Source organism: Panthera onca, chromosome A2, assembly GCF_046562875.1.
Source record: "Panthera onca isolate mPanOnc1 chromosome A2, mPanOnc1 haplotype 2, whole genome shotgun sequence".
Taxonomy (NCBI): Eukaryota; Metazoa; Chordata; class Mammalia; order Carnivora; family Felidae; genus Panthera; species Panthera onca.
Window position 1 is genome coordinate 90,652,616 of NC_138340.1, and position 20,535 is coordinate 90,673,150.

At 38.7% G+C, this 20,535-nt stretch overlaps 1 protein-coding gene across 1 annotated transcript in view; it reads left to right on the plus strand.

Moving 5' to 3' along the window:
* The window catches only part of GRM3 (glutamate metabotropic receptor 3), a 220,301-nt gene that overhangs the window by 144,816 nt on the left and 54,950 nt on the right, over window positions 1–20,535 (plus strand). The window lies entirely within an intron of this gene.

The following is a 20,535-nucleotide window of genomic DNA, read 5'->3' on the forward strand; positions in this document are numbered from 1 at the left end:
AAGGTACTGGTTCTGAGGACTTTAGTTTATCCCAAATCATAAATTGTAAGTAATATCATACGGCACAAAAAAATTGATGCCAGAAATAGTACAGCGATAAAATGCTTTCATTTGCCTAAATTGCTAGTAATAATAATCTCCCCTGCCATTAGGGCATCCTTCTAATCTGCACAGTCTAGTTGAATTGGTTTATCCCCCAAGATGTGAAACTTTGTATGCACAAATCATACTGTGTTTGGAATAAGCAGCAGTTCCCACGTCATCTTTATAGATGACCACTCAGAAGTCAAATGACCTGAAAACTCACTGGTAATACTAAGAGAGGACCCCATGATCATTGGTTCCTATTCCAGAATTCTAATTCCTAAACCAGCCTTGAAAATAAGCACAAAATTTACCAGCCTGCATTTTGCACATCTTTTCTTCATTCTACCCAGAGGGAGCCAAAGTAGTGGAAATCAGTTACGTCAATATTTCCTCCTATTCATCTACGAGTTATTTCTTACCATTAGAATGGCTGTAATAGGTGGTAAAGATGAAACTCTTTCTGTGTCCCATACTCCCACAGATGCATTCCATGTAGAAATAATATATATTTACCTCAAAATCCCAGATCAGTTTCCACTGCCATCTCCAGAAAATAAGAAAGGACCATGCAGCCAGGTCCTTTACTCTAAATGTCTTTACTCTAAATATAAATGAATTTCTCAAGTATCTGTAAATAGCATCTACAATGCACTTAATTCTTAAAGATAAATAAGATAAGCATCCTTCCTACCCCACTTCGGACTACCCGTGGGGTAATTATTTATCTTTATTCACCACATGTATTCATTAACCTTATTATTGTTCTTCATTCCTTACTCCTTAGTACGCAAATACACAAATGTATCCACTCAGCAGCAGCTACTATAAAGAGAACTCTTAGATTTCAGTGAGCCCTTGCAAGGTATTTGATGTAACCAAAATATTTTCCTTCATTTCATGGCCTGAGTCCTAAATGGCAAAGAAAAGTGAAGCAATAAGGCCATTATTCAGATAAATGAAACAGAATTATCTTCCTTTTGTCTGTCTTGTTCAATTACTGGCTTTGATTCTACAATTTGGTGCAGCTTTATAAACTTGACCACAAAGTGCTATTTTAGCTTTCTCAATTTGTTCGACATTACCAGTCATTCTCCATCTCTGAAGAGAGGAGAAGGGTGAGACACAAGTTGAAACGACAGAGAAGAGAGGGAACTTATACCAACCACCAGTGCCATCATGCTTCGTAGTGTGAGAATTGGACACGAAAACACCTTACTGGGGGAGGACAATGAAGTGCTAAAGGAGCTAAAAATGCACATTAAAAAAATAAGGCTCCCCCAGTTACCTGTTGAAAAACAGGTGTTGTTTTACATTTTTTTCCGAAATAGTATCTTTGTTTTTCTACCTTGAATGTTGACACAATGGACTAAGCACAATGGTAAACAGCAAACAATCTTTGCTCAGGTGGGTCGAACGACCGCTCTTCTAGCCATCTGCTTGTATTCGGTGCATTTACTACAAGATTCTTCTGACAAGGGATAGTTGCAGTCCGTTCCCTAAGGGCTCTAGCCATTATAGGATGGAAGAGCTAAGGCCCCTGAGAATTTTAACGACATAAATTAAAATACTCTTTGGTTCCTTGGTATATTCCTGCTGGCTAATTCCAGCGTTGGCCAACATGAGTATCCTTGACGTTAACCTGCTTTCGATATTCCTTTTGCAAAAGAGATTTTGCAGAACGATCCTTTGTTAAAGCTTCTTCAACACAGTGAGCTCTTCTGGCATCGATCTAACCAGTCTCTACCTCCCTAGACTCATCTTTTGCTCACACCCCACCTTCACCCTTCCTTTCATGAAGACTACTTGCAGTTCTCCGAGTACATCCTGCCTTTGTATCCTCTGTGCCTAAAACATACATGTAATGTACATGTCTATTTCATCCATGTAGAACGCTCTCACCCCATCCCCATCTGCCCTATCTAGTACCTTCACTTGTTCAATCTCCACTGCTACCACCCTGGTCCAAGCCACCGACATCTCTAGGCTACATTTTACAATAATCTCCTAATCGATTTATTCTTGCCCACCTCCAACCCAGCCTCCACAACCCATTCTCTGCAGGACAGCCAGAATGCCCTTTTAAAACTTAAATCAGGGGTGCCTGGGTGGCTCAGTTAATTGAGCATCCAACTCTTGATCTCAGCTCAGGTCATGATCCCAGGGTCATGGGATTCAGCCCCACGTTGGGATCTCTGTGCTGAACCTGGAGCCTGCTTGGGGATTCTCTCTCTCTGCCCCTCCTCTCTCTCTCTCTCTCTCTCTCTCTCTCTCTCTCTCTCTTTCTCTTTCAAATAAAAAATTATAAAAAATAAATAAAACTTATAGGAAGTCACCCCTCTGCTCATAACCTCTTAGGGAGTTCCCCCATTTCACTCAACAACAAAAGTCAAATAATCCTTGCAATGCCCTGCAAATGTCCTCCCGGATCCACCCCCTCCCTGTCCCTCTTACTCTCCTGTCACCACCTGTTACTCCCCTCTTTCTTACTTCACTCCAGCCCCCCCTGGTTTCCAAACTTGGGGCTTTTCCACTGCCCTTCCTCTCTCTACCTGTAATGCCCTTCCCCCACATATTCGTAAGGCCAGGTGATTCCCTCACTTCCTTCAAACCTTTACTCAAATGTTAGCTTTTCTTTTTTTTTTTTTTTAATGTTTATTTATTTTTGAGACAGAGAGAGACAGAGCATGAACGGGGGAGGGTCAGAGAGAGGGAGACACAGAATCTGGAACAGGCTCTAGGCTCTGAGCTGTCGGCACAGAGCCCAACGCGGGGCTCGAACTCACGGACCGCGAGATCACGACCTCAGCCGAAGTCGGACGCTTAACCGCGTGAGCCACCCAGGCGCCCCAAATGTTAGCTTTTCAAGGAGGCCCACCAGGTAATCCTTCTGAAAATTGCAATTCGCTTCCCCTGCCCCACCACAGGTCGTCCCTATTTCTTTTCAAGCTGCTCTACTTCTTTTATGCACCATGTTTTTTTTTTTTCACTTTCTCTCATACCGTATCATTCATTTTCATGTTTATTCTCTAGTGTTTGATCTTCATGTTTGAATATAAACTCCATGAAAACAAATCATTATCAATTTTTCACTGATGTAGCTCAAGCATAATAAGCACTCAGTCAATATTATTGATTACGAATAGCACTTGACACCCAAACTTACATTTCCTTTACTAGATTGTGAGCTTTTTCGAGGCAGAGAAGATATGTTTCATCTCTTATCTGAAATGCCCAAATACAGTTTCTGGTGCAGAGTGGGCATTCCACGAATGTCTACTAAAGGAATGACGAATGAGAGAAACAATCAGTAGATGTATTCATTCTTTTCAGGAAAACTTCATGTATATATCGCATTCACTAACAAATGAATGTCAACAAAGAAAAGGATGTGACTTCTAGAATGGGCTGCTTTTATCTAAGCACTGTCCTTTAGTTATGTTCTAGGATTGTATTTGAGATAAATTTAAGACCTAACAGCATTAGCTCTGGATCTCTTACCCATCCCTGTTTTATAGATGAAGTCCCCCCAACTCACGGTGATCTGTCCAAGGTCATCATGTGATTAGTGGCAGTAACAAAGACTGAAATCCAGGGCTGAAATCACTGGATCCAGGGCCTCTTTTATATGGAACCAAGGACCCTAGGAAGCTGAGGACTTTGATCCCAAACATCGAAAATCATTTCTGACACACATTAGATATTAATGGAATGTTTGTTGAAGGAATGAAAGACAACCAATAAGTGTGAAATGTGTTTCTTTTTGTGCTACTCTTTATAATTCTTTTAATGATCCGGAGCCACATTACCAATCAGTTGGAGCTGAGATGGTTCATAAGACACCCAAACTTTGGAAGCTGAGCCTTAGAATCTAAACCTTAGGATATTATAAAAAAATTTTCAAAGGTGATTTTTTGTTGTCAGTAAGAAAATTTTTCCATCTAAAGAGTCACGTCGTGGAGAATTCTGAAATATTTAAATGCGAATTATGCTTGTTGCCATTTGACTTTTCAAAATTACTTTGAATTCTATGTGCTCATTTATTTCCGTGTGCTCAGCATGCAACAGGGAAGCTTAAACTACCAAGCCAGTTGAAAACAGAGGAAACAGAGAGGACCATTAAACATCCTAAGAAATGCAGTATTGCTGGCATTTTCGTGTGTTCTCAGTAGAGTAAAAGCCCTGTCACTTTTTATCCTGAGACCAATTCCAGAAAGCGGAGGAGAAGAAAATCATAGAGTGACAAAAGGCCTTCCTCAAAGATGAACCTGCCCTACTCCTCACTTGACAGAGGTGGAAATTCAGGATGTCAGCATTATTATCTTCACTTACTGAAGCACATAAGAGTGAACTCAACTGTCAGAGTGATGTGGTAACTAAAGTACACCCCATTCAAAAGAACAAAAGGAAGAGCTCCTACTTACTGAACATACTGCCAGAGGGGCTCCAAGGCACGTCCGCTATCGAGTAGGCATTCCCTCGGAAATAACACGCAGAACCTTCCTCTGTGGGTTCACAAGTGTTGGTGGGCTGGAATGTTTGAGAATGGAGAAATTGAGAACTTGACATGATAGGACATTTATCCAAGACCACTTAACGAAGTAGGTGACATCAACCTCCTGATTTAGACATTCATTCCACAGATAGGTTTAGACTTCATGCTGGGACCTGGGGACGCAAGAATAAACAGGACAGATGCAGTCCCTGCTTTATGGAGCGACTCAAGTAGAGAAGCAGGATTATTGGGGCCTGTAATGTTGAGGCCTTGGCTTAGGTTTTGTGTTCGTTTGGTTCCAGCTTTTGTTTTGAATTGGAAAACTATTATGTATCTTAGGCCCAGAAGAAATCTCCAACTCACTGAGCAAATATCACTCCTAGGACTTGACTTACAAGGGAAAAGGACGGCTCGCTATTATTGCTGGATTTGTGGTCATAATAGGACTGGATAATAGGACACACAGCAATGACAGTTTTTGTTGTTAATGTCGTTGTTGCTCATTTTTGCTTTTTTCTTTTTTGGGGGTGGGGGGATGGAGAGATGAGGCACACTCACCTCTTGGTTCCAGCAAGGAGACAGGCTGCTGAGATCAGAGACCTGGAGCCTGGTGGGGACGGTGCAGCCTTGTTCTTATGTTTATAATTCTCCACACCTAGAAGAGGAGCAGAGGCAGAAAATGAGTAATCTGGCCTCGCTGTCCCACTCACCTCTGTGTCTGACTCATCCAGTAGGTCCAAGGAACACTCCTGGTTGGGACTGTAATCACAGAGCACAGGCCAGGAAGGGCAGATTTTCTGGAACACTGCACTCCAAGGAATATGTTTGAGCTGGCCCCAACCCAGCAAGACTCTCCTCTTGACAAGTACAGGGCCATCCAAGGCACAGCAAGGAAGCCAAAATGGTAATGGCCACATCTTTAGATGAATGGGCTTTGAAGTCCCTGAAAGAGCAAACTGCTCTTGATCTTGCTTCCTCCCCTGGAACATTTGTAGTTCCCACAAAAGCACAGAAACTTGTTCCAGCTCTGCTGATCAAAAGCATTTCCAAAATGTAAAGATAAATATCCTGTACTTCTTTCTTCCCTTTTCTCTCTGGTCAGCTTCCTGGGGTCACAAGAATAAGATCTAAACCCCCAAAGGACACCACTAATGTGTTTACTTGTTTGTTTATGCGCCATGCATCTGTGCTTTGGTGTCTTAGAAGCTTGAGAAATGGTTCTCATTTTAAGGTCACACAGTGGAGAACAGGAGCCTCTAGAAAACCTCATTTTCCACTTTGGCCTGAGCTTTCTGCTGCCGTTGTTTATTATTCTTATCATCTAGCTGTCATTACTATTATTATTATCTCATAATTCTTAACTTACCTTGATTTGTTTGAAGAGCCATCCTGTCTATAAAGCAAAAAAAAATAAAAATAAAAAAAATAAGTACTAGTCCCCAATGAAGTAAAAAAGAAATGGATTCTCCCACCTTGCTGATCAGAAAAAAGTACAACAAATATACTGTCTCCTACATGTTTCTAGGCTTTGTGGACACCGTGGTGTATTTATAGGAATATCGCTTACAAAGGTGTCTGGAGATTGAGGGAAATATTCTGAGCATTTTCTAACACTATAGCTAACATATAGTTTAAAAATAAGTTTAACCTATGTTCCTGACCTTTGGAACACCTGGTGTTATCCCACAATAACCTGGTCTTTAAAGGTTTCTAATCTCAGTTGAATTGGAAACACCTGTTTTTCTACTGACATATACCTTTGTGCTACTACTCATCTTCAAGAGAACACTGGAAAACCAAAATAGATAAAGGAAGTATTTCTGATGGATTTAGAAAAAAAAAAATTCTGACCACAATGGCCATCATATACTGAAAAAGAGGACTTCTCTTTGAAGATTTTAAAAGATTAAATTGTCATCTAATGAAGCAGGTGGTTATGGGAGATCCTTCCCAAAGTTGGGCTTAGTAAGACCTAACAAAATCGTGAGCAGTGAACACAGCTTCTGAAAATTAAGGATGTGATGTTGCAGCCTGAGGGGTAGGCGCTGAGGATGATGACTAAAGAACTCAATGCCTGGTCATAATCCTCATCTCCCTCTTTCTTTAAACATTTAACTATTCTCCATAGTATCGTTAGTCATTGTATGTGATATCACCAGGATAGATTACATAGTCGTCCTTCACATTCTTTCTCCAAACCCCTAGCATTATACCTGGGGTTCGTATAAACACTCATTTGTATCTAGTTTATTCCAAAACAACGATATTTAAAGGATTCATCCCACTGACTCAGATGAATTAGAATTTGATAAGGTGGCAGGGTCCCTAGAAGTTATAGTGCTAAATGACATTTCAGAATATCTAAAAACTTAATTCTGTAACAAAATTCTAAATAATTTTACTAGCACAGAATTGACCATAAGTTACATTTCCAAAATAATATCTCAAATACAAAATGATGTTCATATACACGCTAAGCTGCCAAACCAAGTATGATTAGTGGTTGTATGACTATTAATATTTTTAAATTTTTTAATTAAAAAAATTTTTCTTCCAGTTTTATTGAGGCAAAATTGACATATAACATTTTGTAAATGTAAGGTATACAGTGTGTTGATTTGATATTTATTACAGAGTGATAACCATCATATCATTAGCTAATACCTCCATCCCATCACATAAGTACCATTACTTTTTTGTGGTGAGAACATTTAAGAAGCACTCTTTTAGCATAAAATACAATATTCTTAACTATAATGACCATGCTGTACATTAGATCCCCAGAATTTATTCATCTTACAACTGGAAGTGTATACTCTTTGACCAACATCTCCCCAATTCCCCCAATCCCTTAGCACCTGGTAAACATCATTCTAATCTCTGTTTCTATGAGTTCAGCTTTTTTAGATTCCACATATAAATGATATCATACAGTGTTTGTCTTTGTCTGTCTTGTTTCATTTAGGATAATGTCCCCCAAGGTCATCCATGTTGTCACAAATGGCAAGATTTCCTTCTTTCACATGGTTGAATAATACTCAGTAGTATATATACCACATCTTATCTATCTCTTCATCTATTGACAATTAGGTTGTTTACGTATCTTGGCTATTGTAAATAATGCTTCAGTGAACTTGGGAGTGTTGATAATCTTCTCAATATCCTGTTTTCATTTCCTTTGGAAACATACTGAGAAGTGGGGTATCTGGATAATATGTTTGGTTTTTGGTTTTTGGTTGTTGTTTTTTTGCTTGTTTGTTTTTGAGCAACCTCAATACTGTTTCTCATAGTGGCTATACCAATACACATTCCTACCAACAGCATACAAGGCTTCCCTTTTCTCCATATCCTTGCCAACACGTGTTACATTTTGTGTGTTTGATGATAGCCATTCTAACAGGTGTATGGTTATATCTCATTGTGGCTTTGATTTGCATCTCCCTCATGATTAGTGATGATGAGCATCTTTTCATGGACTGGTTGGCTATTTGAAGATGTTCTTTGTAAAAATATCAATTCAGTTACTCTGCCCATTTTTAATTGGATTGTGTTTGTGGCTATTGAGTTGTAGGAGTTCTTTATGGATTTTAGGTATTAAGCCTTTATCATATAGTTTGCAAATATTTTCTCCTATTCTATAGGCTCCCTTTAATTTGCTGATGGTTTTCTTTGCTGTGCGAAAACATTTTCATTTGGTGTAGTTTCACTTGTTTATATTTGCTTTTGTTGCCTTTGCTTTTGGTGTCAAATCAAAAAAAATCACTGCCAAGACTGAGGTTAAAGAGCTTACTCCCTATGTTTTGTTCTAGGAGTTTTAGGGTACCTGTTCTTATATTCAAGTCTTTAATTTATTTCATTTCTCTTTTATGTACAATGTAAGATAAGGGTCCAGTTTCATTCTTTTGCATGTGGCTGTCCAGTTTTCCCAACTCCATTTATTAGAGAGATTATCCTTTCCCCATTGTATATTCTTGCCTCCTTTGCCATAAATTAATTAGCCATATATGCATGAGTTTATTTCCGGGCTCACTGTTCTGATCATTGTTCTATGTGTCTGATTTTATTCCAGTTCCATACTGTTTTATTACTATAGCTTTGTAATATAACTTGATATTAGAATGTGATACCTCCAGCTTTGTTCCTCTTTTTCAACATTGCTTTGGCTATTTGGAGTCTTTTGTGGTTCCATACAAATTTAATTCTTTTTTCTATTTCTGTGAAAAATGCCGTGGGAATCTTAATAGAGATTGCACTGAATCTATAGGTCACTTTGGGTAGTATGGACATTTTAACAATATTAATTCTTTTAATCCATAAACACAGAATAACTTTCTGTTACTTGTGTCTTCTTTAATTTCTTTCATTCATGTCTTATAGTTTTAGTGTACAGATTCTTTACCTCTTTGGTTCAATTTATTTCTACATATGTCATTCTTTTTGAAACTATTGTAAATGGGACTGATTTTATTAATTTCTTTTTCTACTATATCATTGTTAGTGTGTAGAATCACAGCTGATTTTGTAGAGTGATTTTTGTGTCCTGTAACTTTACTGAACTTCTTGATTAGTTTTACCAGGTTTTCTGGTGGAGCTTTTAGAGTTTTCTCTATATAGTAGTATCATATGTGATCTGCACATCAAGACAGTTTTACTTCTTCCTTTCCAGTTTAGATCCCTTTTATTTTTATTGTTTCCTAATTACTCTGGCTTGGACTTCCAGTACTATGTTGAATGAAAGTAGAAAGATTGACCATCTTTCTCTTGTTCCTGATCTTAGAGGAAACCTTTCAGCTTTTCACTGAATATGTTAGCTGTAGACTTGTTATTTATGGCCTTTACTATGTTGAAGCACTTCCCTCTATATCCATTTATTGAGAGTTTTTATTATGAAAACATGTTGAATTTTGTCAGATGCTTTTCTTTCTGCATTAAGACGATCATATGATTTTTATCCTTTATTTTGTTAATGTGGTATGTCACACTGATTGATTTGCAGATGTTGAAGCATCCTTGAGTTCCTGGAATAAATGCCACTTGATTGTGGTATATGATCCTCTTAAAGTACTATTGAGTGTGGTTTGCAAATATCTTGTCGAAATTTTTGCATCTATGTTCATCAGGGATATTGGCCTGAAGTTTTCTTGTGTGTCCTTGTCTGATTTTGGTATCATGGTAATGCTGGCTTCATAAAATGAGTTTGAACTCATCCTTCGTCTTCCATTTTTTAGAAGAATCTGGGAATAATTGGTATTAACTCTTTTTTCATGTTTGGTAGAATTCACCAGTGAAGCCATCTGGTCATGGATTTTTATTTGTTGGGAGATTTTTGGTTACTGATTCAATCTCGTTACTAGTATTGGGTCTGTTCAGATTTTCTATTTCTTCATGATTCAGTCTTGGTAGGTTGTACGTTTCTAGCAATTTATTTAATTCTTCTAGGTTGTCCGGTTTGTTGGCATGCGATTGTTCATTGTAATCTCTTATGGTCCTTCTTATTTGTGTGGTATCAGTTATAATGTCTCCTCTTCTATTTCTGATTTCATTAATTTATTGTATGTAGTTAGGCCCCTTCCAGGGAGTAACTGGGTGGGGGATGTTTTCTGTGTGACCCTCTACACTGAACCCTGGAGTAATAGCGGCAGCAAGTGCTGTCCGTTAGTAACTGCTTCTCTGTTTGCTATAGTCTTGTGGATTTTATAGATACAGGCCCTGTGGGCTTTCAGAGGTAGGTGTTTGGGGGACACTGCCCCCAGGTGGGAGTCTTAAAAGATGAGATGCTAGATGCTGGGTCCAAACCCTTTACTCCTCTGGGAGAAGCTAGGAGTTGGGGGTTCCCTCCTGATTGTATGGTGCTGTGCTTGAGGTGGGGTTTATGGCAAGAGTACGTCTCAGCCTTTCCTATCCATTTCAATGTGGGTTTTTTTGTTCGTTTGTTGGTTTGCCCAATTTATAGATGTGTCTTAGCTGCTTTCTGGGTTTCTTTAGAAGTAGTTTCCATTTATAACTGTAAATTCAGTGTGGCCATGGAAGGAGGGGAGTTCAGGAGCTTCCTGTGTCACTCACTTTCTTTATACTGCCCTCTGGTTTCATCCTTATAACCAAGAATTCTGATGAGTATAACACAATTCCTCTATGGATGTTTGTCTCCTACTGGCTATTAATATTAACTGACTAGTTGTCCATTCATTCATTCCTCATAGCAGATATACAGTGAATTAACAGAAGTTTTTAAAATATAGTAGAAAAATTAAGGCAATTGAATGTATGACTTTAATTCGTCAACTGATTCAGAAAAGATCAATGTTTTTATTTTAGTTGTAGAATGAGTTTATCATGTATAGAATCCAAGTAAGAATAGTTTGAGAGCCATTAGTCTAGGTTACACAGATTTATTTTTAAGACAAGATTGGACATTCCATCCCTATGGAACTCAGTAGGCTGGTTACAGATCTCATATTTCACCATTGCAAACTTCTTACGTAATTTGTTCTTCATGGTAAAGCACAAACGGAACTGGGAATTCCTAGCGCTGCTAGAGAAAAAAATTTTTTTTAATATGGAGGATTTGTGCACTTGTCAAAGAATCTTTACTGTTCAGTATGAATTAGTGTGAGACACTACAAAGGTTGAAAAAAATAAGTATATAAGTTCTTTCTGCTCTCAAATAGCTCACAATTAGTACTATCAGTATGAGAATATAGCTTTTACACTATAGCAGTTCATCTTTGGCACCTCGAAAGGGTCTGGTAGCATAATATGTACATACAGAGGAGGGATCAGCAGTGAGCAGAGAGTCAGGAAAGGTTTCCTAAAAGATGTAACACTGGATGTGACTAAGATTTGTTAAAAAGGAGGGTGGAAGAAAAGGATTTTCCAAGTGAAGAGATCATTCCACAGAGACGTGTTCATAAATTGTCAATTGTTTTATTTCTGTTTAACCTATGTTAAAATTCAAAGCTCTTTTGGAAACTAGAATTAAATTGAAATAGTAAAATATTGATCTGATTTTTAGATTAAATCATTTCAAGTTCTCTTGTATAAAAATGTAGAGGGGCATCTGGGTTGCTCAGTTGGTTGAGCGTCCAACTCTTGATTTCAGCTTAGGTCATGATGAGCCCTACATCAGGATTCTTTCTCCCTCTCTCTCTCTCTCTCCCGCCCCCAGCACATACTCACTCAATCTCTCTCTGTCCCTCAAAATAAATCGACAAACCTAAAAAAGGCTTTTCACATTGCTTATGGCCACTAGCTTATCATCTTTACCCTGAACTTCAGCTGAAACCAATGAAGTTCCAATATGAAGAAGGAAGGGGGTTGGGGGGAAGAAAAAGAAACTAGCATTTACTGACCACTACCTGACTGGCAATAACCATTTTATATATTTCATTCATCAATTCTCATAAAGATCCCATCAGGCAAGTATATCTTTTCCCCTCTGTTTTATATATTTAATTGAGGCTCAAAAGAGTTAAATGACTTTCTCAAGTTTGCAAAGCTAAGTAGCCTACCAAGCCAACCCAAGACTGTTTCCTAATCACACATTATTTTCCAGTATTGTTTCCCAAGGAGAAAAAACAAGTTTGTAGCTAGAACAAGGGCACAGTCCCATCATCATTTGGCTCGGCTTACTATGTGCAGCTGCAGTAATAATAAACAATTGCCCCAAAATGTTCATTATCCAAAAAGGAATTTGTTAACTCTTTCATTAATTGCCATAATGGCATCTTCCATTGAGAATGACTCATGCAAAGACCTCCAGTTATATATCTCACTCCTTCCTCTGAGAGCATCATATTGTAGGAGATCAATATTTGCAGTATCATGCTGTTATTTCCAAGAATCGATAGTAAATTGCAAAAAGAAGAAGGAGAAGGAGAGGAGGAAGAGGAATAATTAGAAGTACTAGCTACAGGTCACTGTGTCTTAAATGTTACGACTACATTTTTCCCTGTCACCCCATGCTCTCAGTCTAATTACAAAAATCTCCATAGTTAATTAAAGGCAAAATAATTTAGAAAAGGGGGAGAAACACCAGGTCTGAAACTCTTCCAGACTTTCCATCCGAGCCCCTACTGGTTTTGTGGGTCTGTTTGGTGTATTGGTAAGCTTTTCTCATTGTGCTCATGTGTGTTTTATAGTACCCGTCACAAATCGAGTTTTCTTTCTAAACATAATTAAAAATACCCTTGGTATTTTCACAAATTAGAATGTCTTAAGAATTTCCTATATACAAAGTTTTGTTTGTAGGCTATCCAGTCACCAATAATCACATGGTAGCCCTGTACCAGCTTCTTGGGGTACTTAAAAATTTTTTCTCTGGGGGCACCTGGGTGGGTCAGTCGGTTGGGCATAGGACTTTGACTCAGGTCATGATCTTGCAGTCCGTGAGTTCGAGCCCCATATTGTGCTGACAGCTAGGAGCCTGGAGCCTGCTTCGCATTCTGTGTCTTTCTATCAGCTCCCGTCCTATTTCGCTTGTCTCTCTCTCTCTCTCTCAAAAATAAATAAACATTAGAAAAATATATATTTTTTAATTTTTCTCTGTCCCTGGGGCACGTGGGTGGCTCAGTCGGTTAGGCATCTGACTTCGGCTCAGGTCATGATCTCACATGTTCATGGGTTCAAGCCCCACGTCGGGCTCTGTGCTGACAGCTCAGAGCCTGGAGCCTACTTGGTTTCTGTGTGTCCCTCTCTCTCTGCCCCTCTCCCACTCCCACTCTGTCTATCTCTCAAAAATAAATAAACGTTAAAAAAAATTCTTTAGACAAAAAAATTTTTTCTCTCTAAAATGCTCCTAGTCTAATAAAATCCTAAACCTTGATTATCTCAATTTTAATAAAAGTAGAAAATGAAGAAAATTTATCATTTCTTAATAATCAAAAGAAAATCTTCGGATGATGCAGTTATTTATATCCTCCTCATTTTTATTCATCAAGAACTCTGTGTCATCTCCAGAAATACTTTGAACAGAAAAAATATAAATGAAATGTTTCTAAGAGGAAAGCAAAAGTGCCAATTTCCAGAGGTGGGCTCCTTCACTGCTTTTGGCCACCTACATTCTCCCTACGGATTTATCCTGTAGACAACTCCTCCTCTTCCACTTAATTCCTCCCTTTCCAGTATGGAAATTTATTAAGTTATTTTGCCTGTCTTTTGCATGGCAAGGGTCTTTTGCTGCTGAATTAGTACCCTAGCTAAACAGTGCAAAGCAGGAAAAGGAAAGTATGCTTTGTTTTCTTTTTCTTCAGAATGTAATATCATAATTGTATCTAAAATATTGTGGCCATATTTAGGAGTCTGACAGACACCCGTAGAAGCGAAGTTAATTTGACAACAGAAGAACGAAAACAAGAGCATGATAGCATGGCTTTCCACTCCACTTTTCTGCCACAGTTTAAATTTAGTGATCTAGGGGCGCCTGGGTGGCGCAGTCGGTTAAGCGTCCGACTTCAACCAGGTCACGATCTCGCGGTCTGTGAGTTCGAGCCCCGCGTCAGGCTCTGGGCTGATGGCTCGGAGCCTGGAGCCTGTTTCCGATTCTGTGTCTCCCTCTCTCTCTGCCCTTCCCCCGTTCATGCTCTGTCTCTCTCTGTCCCAAAAATAAATAAAAAAAAAAAAAAAAAAAAAAAAAAAAAAACGTTGAAATTTAGTGATCTAAACTGCTAGATGAGGGGTTGAAATGATTAGTGCAATTCTTTGAGTGCACGGGCTCATCCTTTTTTAACAGATCTCAAACCACAGTGTGGCAAGGAGTTTATTTTCTTGTCCCCCGGGTTTGATGGGTCATCGCAAGAGTTCCCACAGTCAAGAAACTGCAATGAAGACACTGCCAAAAGTTGGAATTCTAGACTCTTAATAACAGTTGGGAAGTCAACTAGCACTTTATCAGTTTTAAAACACTTTTAAATGTACTCATATTAGATCCTTGCCACACCCCTGTGAACTAGACTGAGAAGATGTTATTATTTATTATTTTTATTGAAGAGAGAATGGAGGATGGGAGAGGTGACCTTTTGCCCAAGGTCAAAGAAAAAGAGCTCCTCCTGAATTAGAATTCATGTCCTTTGATCATTATCCAGTGATATGTCCCCTCAGCTTCCAGCTGAGGCAGGTAATGATACCTGTCCAATAAAGCGGAAAAATGTTATTGGAGGCAAAACCAATCTGCTTAGATTTGTTGTTGGAGTACGGAGAGACTACTGATACTAAGCAGAGCAAGAGACGCTGAATCAGCAAAGTTCATCCTTTGCTAGATTTACCACTGCTTGGCTCTGAGGCTTGGGGCAAACCACAGAGCCATTCCAGGACTCAGCTGTTACCATTCTGAAAACACGACACATATGTTGCATGCCAAACAGAACTAGCGGATATGGTATTTTTGCCCTTACCTTTCATATGACTGAGGTGTTCTTGATTCTGGGAAGATTAAAATTTCTAGTTATAGTTAAAGAAGATAGTAATCCACATTGTACTCACACTGGGAAGACTTCCTGAAAAAAAAAAAAAAAGGATTAGAAGTGGACTTTGAAGAAGCAGGTAAATCTTATGTGGTCACTCAGTATTTATTGCTAACATTATTTACATCAGTCCCAGCCCCAGGCCCTCGAAATCAAGCAGTGAAACCTAACAAAGATCCTACCCTCACAGAGCTTATGTTCCATAGATAAGCTAGTCAATATATAGCACACCACATGGTGATACATGCCACAGAGAAATATAAAGCAAGGTGAGTAAACTAGGGAATCCCGTCTAAGTGTGTTGGGGGGCATGGGGACACGGGGCAGATTGGATGTTACTGTCTTAAGTAAGGTGGTCGGGGAAAACTTCACTGACAATTTGACATATGACCAGAGACCTAAAGGAAGTAAGGGTACAAGCCATGTGGAAATATGAGAAAGAACATCCCCAGGAAGGGAATATCAAGGCCTGAGGTGAGAGCCTACTTGATGTGTTTGAGGGGAAGCAAAGAAGCCAGGGTGGCCAGGTAGAGTTAGCACTTAAGACATGGAGGAAGTGAGGCTAGGGACGTGGTGGGGTCCAGAGCCTGGAGAACCTCATAAGGACTTTGGCTTTTACCCTGAGTTAGGTGAAAAGCCATAGGAAACTCCACAAAAATGACAGGAGCAATATCAAAGATTTAGAATAGGGCACATTTTTAAATTATGGTTACACATCAAAAAAGCTAGTAAAGAAAGCTAAAGAGGCCTGTCAGTGTTGACATCCTAATACAGATCTTCTATAAATACTGAGGAGTCTAAGACACTTTAATTTCTAACGAGTAAGCTTTTTGGTTTTAATTTTCAAGATACTCAGAACCAAAATCAGTTCTGTCTGCTGTACATTAACAGCGAGACGCAGATGAATTTACTTTTCATATTAAGTTGTAATTTTTATACTCCAACTCAAGACCGGGCAAAGGAACTTACCAAAATAATAGCATGTTTCTGTAGAAACGTGTTCATTCCCCATCCGGACTTCCTATAGTACAGTTGTTGATCTACCTACAAAAAGAAAAAAAAAATCACTGGGTGACATTTGCTTAGCCCTGAAAGTAGGGGTGATAAATAGAGTATTCTTCTCTCTGTGCACCTGTCTTCCTGCAGCACAGAACCCCTAATCTAATTGTATGACTTCAGGCAATCCCCAAGTTGTTTCACTTCTCGTGCGTAATAGTGATAGAAAGTGGCCTATTTCTATCCCCATAATATTTATTGTTAATGATAGGACAGTCATGTGTGGGCTTCGTTGATCAAAGTATTAAGTTATTTCTGCAACAATTATTGAAGCATCTTTCTTATGTCAGAGACTGGAAAGAAGACAAAGAAAAAGATGTGCTTGCTACCCCTCAACTGCAAATCTTCTGGGAGACACAAGCATATATCTTGAAACAATACCATGAGGCAGGATGCCTTAAGATAAGTTATAACAGAAGTATTAGGGCAATAAAATCACTCATTTGGTACTTTACATTTTAAGAGTACACACGTACATACAGCATCTCGTTTGATTTTTAGATCATTTGCAAACAAACTGTGCTTATTAATCATTATTGAAAGTGATACAATTTCCCCCCTGGGGCATGAGAGAAGGGAAGCAGTAGTTCAGGAAAGGCCTCTTGAGAGGAACTTAAAGAATAAATCATTTTAGGGGCACCTGGGTGGCTCAGTTGGTTGAGTGTCTGACTCTTGACTTCAACTCACGTCATAATCCCAGGGTCGTGGGATTGAGCCCTACATTGGGCTCTGTGCTGAGTGTGGAGCCTGCTTAAGATTCTCTCTCCCTCTGCCCCTTCTCCATGTGCACACACACTCTCTGTGCTATAACGAATTAATTAATTAATCAATCATTCTAAAATCAGGTGAATATTTGTGTAAGTTTAATATGCAAGACACTGTAAAGATCCCAAAACCAGAGCCAGTACCTTCTAATCCAAGGGTGATATCTCCTGTTCTTTGGCTTGTGATGACCTTGGTGGTTTTCTATTCTGGGGAAAATGGCATTGATTCTGGCCTGTAGTGGTTTACTTAGTCTCATCCCTTGTCAAAAGGTCTAGAAACTTCTGCTCAATAGTGCCTGAGAAAGAAAACATTGAAAGCCGTTCTGTGAATGTGGTCATCATTAACATCTGGTAACCTAGCAAGCACAAATTTTGTTTTCAAGAATACCATGGGTATAAAGTGCAGTGGAAAAGATGGCATTCTGCTAGAAATTCGCGAATAGTTCCTGCTTTCATTATGAAGAAAAACAATGTTGATGTATTCTGTATCATGAGCAGTTTCATATTCTGGTTATATTCACCAAGATTGACAAGGAACCTTACTTGGTTCCTCCAAACTAGAAACCACTCATATAATGTATTGACTAAAAATATTTCCTCTGTACGTTTGGAAATGTCTTCTTTCCTGAAGCCAGCCTAGCTTAATGACTTTGTCATAGAAGATAACTCTAATTGAAGGTAACTTGCATATAGCCAAGTGTTGTGATATAAATGAAATACATTGAACAAAGAATCAGGTAATGTGCATTAAATAGCCCTGAGACCCTGAGCAAGTTGCCCAAGCTCTCTGGACCTCAGTTATGTCATAGATCAAAGAATGGAACTTCCTTGAAAGAAACTTCATTTTTTTTAAGAAAAACTTAATTAAAACACTCAACTCTCTCTCTCTGTGTCCACACACACACACACACACCACATCACATATAAATATACACATTGGAATAAGTTTCCATCTGTTTTCATAAAATCACCACAGAATATATTTTTAAAATTTTTTTAGTACCACTAAAACAATGAGTCCTTTTTTCCACTTCATCAAACTTTCATCTAGTTGATACTGCTTCTTGTCCTGTGGGAGCATCTTTAATTGACACTGGCCAGTGTGTCATTTTTCCTGTTCGTTTGGATCTCATAATAAAATTGCCCACGACATCTATTTTTGTGTGAATTTCACCGTAAGGGGAACATCGGGTAAGGAGTCTGGAAGGGAGGGCAGGAGCTGACAGCAACACATTTCAGCCATAAATTTTGGTTTATAGCACATGAGGTGCTATCCACTTGCTTCATAAGCCATCATTAGAGGAGAAGTTCATGATAAGGGACAACAGTACATTTGTTGAGGGGCCAGGAAAAATCATTTAGCTTTATGTCTTTTCAATTTTTTTCCCGATTGCTAATATAAAGAACCAACTTTTGATATAAAGAACCAACTTTTGAACTTGAAGCCATTTTTAGTCTAGTCCTAAAAGAACCAGCAAAAGGAATTAAATTACTCCATGAAATGCTTTTGTTTCTCTATCCTAGGTATGTGGTTTTTCTTTCTTGTGTTGTCCCCACTGTAGGAAGTACCACCTTCAGGGACCAATGGAGATAGATGAATAGAGATTCAGCAATTTGGGTGACACTCTTTTACCTGTCTGCTGCCCCCATGGCAAATTTCCTCAAACCCTGAACTATGTCCTGGATGCTACCTCACATCCATCTGAATCCATACCCTGAGAGGTTTCCAAAGAGCTCACTAAGTGGATCATTTTGGCAAAATGGGAAGGAACCTTTAAGATTACTTAGCCAAAGTTTTGGAACTTCTTTAAAAAAATAGCATAATTATTTCTTAAACACTGTTAAGAATATTTAAATATTTAAAAAAGATAAAAATGAAGGGTGCCTGGGTGGCTCGGTCAGTTAAGCGTCCAACTCTTGGTTTCGACTCAGGTCATGATCTCACAGTTCATGAGTTTGAGCCCCACATCAGATTCTGTACTGTCAGTGCAGGGCCTGCTGGGGATTCCCTCTCTCCCTTTCTCTCTGCCTCTCCCTCCCCCCCCCCAGGATAAATAAATAAACATAAAACAAAAACAAAAACAAAACAGATACAAATGGAGTCACTGTGATTGAATTCAGGAAGTGTTGGCAATCCTGACATCCATCCAGTAGCCTACTTTTTCCTTTCCTTCCTCCTTCTATGTCCCTTATACTCATTTTCTGGATGAGGAAATCAGAGGCATATTTCTATCTATGTAATAGAAAGTTTACATAATAGGTAGATAATTGTCTACTGATCTAGTACATATATCATATATATATATATATATATATATATATATATATAATGTAATATAATAGAAACTTCTCTACTTACTGACTTTAAACTTACTTATTCTTACTCTGACTAGCAAAATTATGGTCTAGAACAAAAAACTATCCTCACTCTACCCCAAACCAATGAGGGTGTAAGCAAGTGCCTGTGGTCACTGTGTCCTCAACCACTGCTGTTGCTCATTTGAACTGTTTAAAAATTATTTACCCCATTTTGAAAAGTTAAAAAGTAGTGAGAATGGTAAAGGTACTAGTAAGGAGATGTATATGATTGTAAGAGAAAAGAGGCAGGAAATAATTTTTTAAGTGTAGGAAAGTGACCAGTTTTGCAATGCACACGTGAGGTGAAGCATGGGACAGTTCCACTGATTCTCAGTGCCAGAGAATGACTCAAAACGTATGCACTTGTGCTGACACATTTGTGCATCAAGAGACCCAAAGCAAATGAGAAAAGGTGGTAAACTTTGGAGTGTGCGGCTACGGAATTGGTGTTTACCTCTGACACCTGTTCACTTTGTGTTCATTCAAAGCTCGGAATTACAATCAAGAACTTGAAATTGCCTCACCTATAATAGCATTAAGTGTTGAAACTTTTGTTCAGAGCCACAGATGATTCAGTGGTTTTAGAGCCTGTTTGCATCTACACGGAATCAAAGTGGGCATCCAGAGTTGGGAAGAGAAATAGAGCTGCTGAGAAATCCCTCACAGCATTTGCAGGGAACATCAAGGACAGTCTCCTCCCGGCATATTTTTCATGTGTAAAAATTGGTCTATTTGGAAAAGGAATAATATGTCCATTTTACCACTTCCTGTGTTTAGTGGAAATGATAGGATTGCGTATAAATTCCCCTCAGTCAGTTTGAATTTAGGACCAAAGGGGCCTATGAACACCTTTTTGGAGACTCGCTCAGTCATATATAAGAGAACCAGTTTGCTCTGCATAATGAACAACTAAACCGAGTAACATCAAAAGTGCTGTATCTTCAATAAATTGGTCTATTTAGAGGACATTATACTTCAATTTTTATTTTCCTTTGGAGATATAATTTGATTGAGCAAATGAAGCCTAATCATAGTGAGCCTCATTATTATCAGAACTTCTTGAGTTATTTCAGAGTTCCAAGATTATTTTCCTCTCCCCCCCAATTTAAAAGTACAACATAAAAATAAATTGTATTGTGTTTCAAGTAATAAAAACTATACTCATCTGCTAAATGTGCAAAAATCTCCCCATAAAGCTAATTAACTAGATAAAAGGTCCATATCAGGCTTGAAGCAGTTCCTGTCTCTAGGGGCCAAACTCAGTAATTAATTATGTTTCTGAGAGTCTCTGAACGCTTTTCCAGCTTCATGGGTCCTTAGA